Here is a 4,341-nt window from a genome sequence, read left to right as displayed (position 1 = left end):
TCACTGCGGTGACGAGGACTTAACATTTGTGGTCGAGAATTGGTGACTGCCAATTCAGTTTCCCCCAGTTCAGAGAGTTGACAATTGTGTGCCACGTGTTTTAATTACTTAAAGTTAATATCTTGAAATCGCCAATATTTTTTTTTATGGTTTGAAAATAGCTTGAAATTGCCAATATTTTATTTTTATGATTTGAAAATAGCTTGAAATCGTCAATATTTTTTTTTAATGGTTTGAAAATAGCTTGAAATCGCCAATATTTTATTTTTATGGTTTGAAAATAGGTTGAAATCGCCAATGCAAATATTTTTCTAGTTTTATAAACATTACAATTCACCCATGCAATTATTTTTTGGGTTTTAAAAATAGTAGAATTCGCCAGGATTTTTCACAAACTTTGAGCGATCATGGCTAATTCGCCAATAGAGATTATTATTTTTCTTCATAAACTGCAAAAATTCGCCAGTAAAATTAAAATTTTCTTCGGAATTATACAACTTTCGCCAGGTTTTTACACCTTGTCCAAGGGAGGGGTTTCTTAAAGTTTTCCCTGGTTTATAGGCCCATTTCAAAATTTTGCTCTGCATGTCAGAAAAGTACCTAAATGAGTCAGTTCGAATGGCCTAGGTTGCGAGAGGGTAAATGGAGTCAATTGATTTTCAGAGGGTAAGGCTCGGGATTCATGTCCTACACCTTTCATTCAGCCTATGCAGTGATGTGCAACTTTCAGAATTCAGTTTGGAGAAGTTTATCAGATACCCATTTCGAGGGGTGAGCTGAAAGTGCATTTTAGGCACAAATGCAGATTTTATTGAGTAGCCTACTTTGAGCGATTACATCTTTTTCCCTATTGATCATCATGGATAATTTCAAAATGGATTCAATTCTATGCATAAATGTGAGTTAGCCTCCAAAATTTCAAGCCTTGAAGAATCCATTTGCTCAGTTTTTGAAGCCAAATCCATTTGTAGTTTGTGTGGTTTGACTAGTCCCCGTTTTGACAGCTAGTCGGAGCCCTGTTTCACATAAGTGTAAAAGTTTCCTTAGTGAGAGTCATGTCAAAATGTTTGTTCTGGGCTAATGTTGATATAAATGATGAGCTATGTTTCAAGTTTCAAGCCTCTGATAATCCGTTTGATCGGTTTTCCAAAAGGTTCATTTAGCCATCGTTTTCAGTTATCTGTACTTTCAGTGTCGTATCAGTTAATGTAGCCATTTTTATGAGCGCGCCATTTGCATCTTGTCAGACTTTTGGTCAAACTAAGAATTCAAAGATTTAGTATGTACTTCAAGGTACATGTGTTTCAAATTTGAGGGCCTACGGAGGTCATTTGGTATTTTTGAGAAAGGCATCATGTGTTGCCAGAACATTGACTTCATCAAGTCCACAGTGTCGACAAAGCCAGTTGGCCATTTTTGCCAATTAATATCTCTTCGCTCGGGACTCATTTTGAGAAACCATTTGGTAGAGTTTTTCCTTGTATATTAGAGTACATGCCTATCAGATGGCGAGCTCCAGAAAGACGTTTTGACCGAATTGAAAAATACGTCTTCGCGATTAAATGCGAAAATGTGGCGTAATCGCCTGAAGGTCGCAAAATTCAGTTCGATGATCCGAGAACGATGTCGATCATTTCCAGAGGTATGGGTAAGGTTCTTGAAGCATTCCAAAGGTTAGTTGCATGAAAACAATTTATTTTTTAGTCGGACCCGCTTTGGGGCCCGACCTGGCTCATGCCTGTGCAGTGTTATTTTATTGGCGACTTGGCCCTATGAGCATTTCCAAAATAATGTTGACATCCGCGGATGGAGTAGAATACTTGTATGTTTCCCACTAGAGGATAATGCAAAATGGGAATGCCTTTTGCAGTCAAAACAACCAAAGCATTTTACGTGTTCATGGTAAACATGCAAATACCAGTGCAATTTTGAAATGGGATGTGGCAAGTAATCAAAATTCATCACCACCGAAACTATTGGGCTTGTTACGGACTTTGCAAGGCAAGCCAATACAAGGATTTTCCATTCCGATGATACCCATCTCAAGCACCGGCTCTTAGACTACAATATGGCTTTTCCCTACGCTCTCAAGTGCCACGCTATTTATGGATTAGATATCCGATGTGATTTAGAAAGGTTCCTTCAAGAAAATGATATATCTATTGTTCTCAGTTCACAACATCCATCTCATTGTATTATTTAGTTTATGTCCAAAGGTTTGAGGCAACTATACTTGAATGATCATGAATGCCATAGTTTTGATTCACATTTATCTCAATTCAATGAGAGTGTTGTTGTTTGCCAAAGTCTCATCGAAACACCAATTCCACTATCTTACACTCATCTAACATCAAGGTTTATAGTCCTCTGACATCTCACTCTTCCCATCATCCTTTGGGACCAATGTGAGTGGATAGTTGTACCAGCTACATTTATCAGTGTAGCATCTCTGTTCTGCATCGAAGAAGTTGGAATTTCAATTGAGGAGCCTTTTCTTATGCTTGCATGGGACCAAATCTGTTCCTTGACTTCTGAAGCATTAGGGAAATGGTTTGGATCCAAAAATTAATTGATGAATGTTTACATATAAAGGAAGGAAAGCTTTTTGTAGACAAGCTTAGTTCAAATGGCGTTGAAGAGGTGGTGTTTGTTGTGGGTCTTTGGCGTGGGAGAAGCATCATGGAACTTCCAAACAAATGCAAATGTTGGCATTATGAAAGAATGACCAGAGGATGTCGTCAAGAACATTACTGATAGAATGTTGATATAATTGGAATCTCTGGTATAGAGGCTGAAGTGGAACTCCTTTCTGCTATTGTCACATTCTTCAAGCACTCTTGGACCGTTATTCTATACCCACAGATTTATTTGCAGCTATTTGTGTCATTGTTGACAAGATGGGTAAAGTTCCTATGGAAGAGATTGAAATGGAATTAGCAAAAGTTGGAATCCCTTCTATGTTGTTAGAGAATTTCTTCAGGCTTTGTCATTATCATTGATTAAACTTGAAGAGTTGCTTGGTTCAGATGGTGGAATTGCTGAAACTGAAACAACTATTTTCTTTCGCAAATGATCATGGCTATGTTGATTGGATTGAATTTGATGCATATGTCATTTGTGGCTTGGCCTATTACACTGGAACTATATTTGAGGGATTTGACAGAGATGGAAAACTCAGGGTAGTTTGTGGAGATGGGTCGTATGATCGGCTCCTCTCTACATTTGGTGGTGAAGATATTCCTATATGTGGTTTTGGTTTTGATAATGCTATCATAGTAGAATTGCTAAAGTAAAAAGAATTGCTCCCAGTGCTTACTCAGGAAATTGATGATATAGTTTTTCCATTGGACAAGGAGCTTAGGTAAGCAGCTGCTAGGGTGGCTTCCTCTTTAAGAAGTAGAGGGAATGTTGTGGATCTTATTCTAGAGGACAAACGCCTAAAATGGGTTCTCAAGCTGCAGAGAAAAATTAAAGCAAATGCAAAAAATCAAGCAAATGCGAATAGTCTTCAGCAGCCGCCTCCCTCACGTGCCCTCCAATCATCCTCCCTCTATGGTGTGGTGGAAAGGCATTGAAATTTTTAAGGAAAATGAAAAATGCCATTAAAGAACACTCAGAAAAGTTTCAGAATACATAGTGGCAGGCAAATAACATTATCCCACATTCACTAGGAAGTGATGCTTTTTAATGTTTATAACCAAATCCACACACATCTATAATGTCAAAGCCTCTGGGCTTTTGATGGACGGTGTCGTTGGGCACCCAAGGTGGGCCCACGCGTGGGCGTGGATCTTGAGGTGATGGAGGAGGTGACTCAGCGGCGACCAGGTGGACCCCATGTAGGCACACTTCCTGAGGCAAACATTCAAATTTTGCAGAGAAGGGTCGGCTTAACCAGTGAGCAAGTTGCAGAGGATCAAACAAAGCGCATGATTTCGGAGCTTGAAGATGCCTGCGAGTTAAACCCTGTGAAACAGCGAAAAGAGGTAAAGATCGTGCATGTTTCAGGAGATCGGACGATCCGCGTTGCTTCATGAAGGAAAGTTGCTCGCCGGTTAAGGTCTGTGAAACAACGAAACACGAAATGGCGAAAATGAGCAAGGTTAAAGAACATGTAGGTTTGATGAAGATCGAGGGCTCACGTGATTTCATTGAGTGAAGATGCACGCTGGATAAAGGCCGTAAAATGGCGAAAGGAAGATTGCAGTCCGGGTCCCGATGAAGTGGCAGGTCCAGTCAGCGGTCCAGTAGGAGGGCCCGATGACATGGCACCCAGTGGAGGTGAGGTGGCAATGACATGGCACCTAGGTGGACGACAAGCAAGTGGACACATGGTGGAGT

At 40.0% G+C, this 4,341-nt stretch overlaps 1 pseudogene; it reads left to right on the top strand.

The window, feature by feature from the left end:
• Positions 1–2,547: 2,547 nt before the first annotated feature.
• Positions 2,548–3,575, top strand: LOC131077121 (histidine--tRNA ligase, chloroplastic/mitochondrial-like; annotated as a pseudogene).
• Positions 3,576–4,341: the final 766 nt, after the last annotated feature.

Source organism: Cryptomeria japonica, chromosome 9 (assembly GCF_030272615.1).
Source record: "Cryptomeria japonica chromosome 9, Sugi_1.0, whole genome shotgun sequence".
Classification (NCBI taxonomy): Eukaryota; Viridiplantae; Streptophyta; class Pinopsida; order Cupressales; family Cupressaceae; genus Cryptomeria; species Cryptomeria japonica.
The sequence above is the reverse complement of the archived record's forward strand: the minus strand, read 5'-3'. Positions and strand labels throughout refer to the sequence as shown.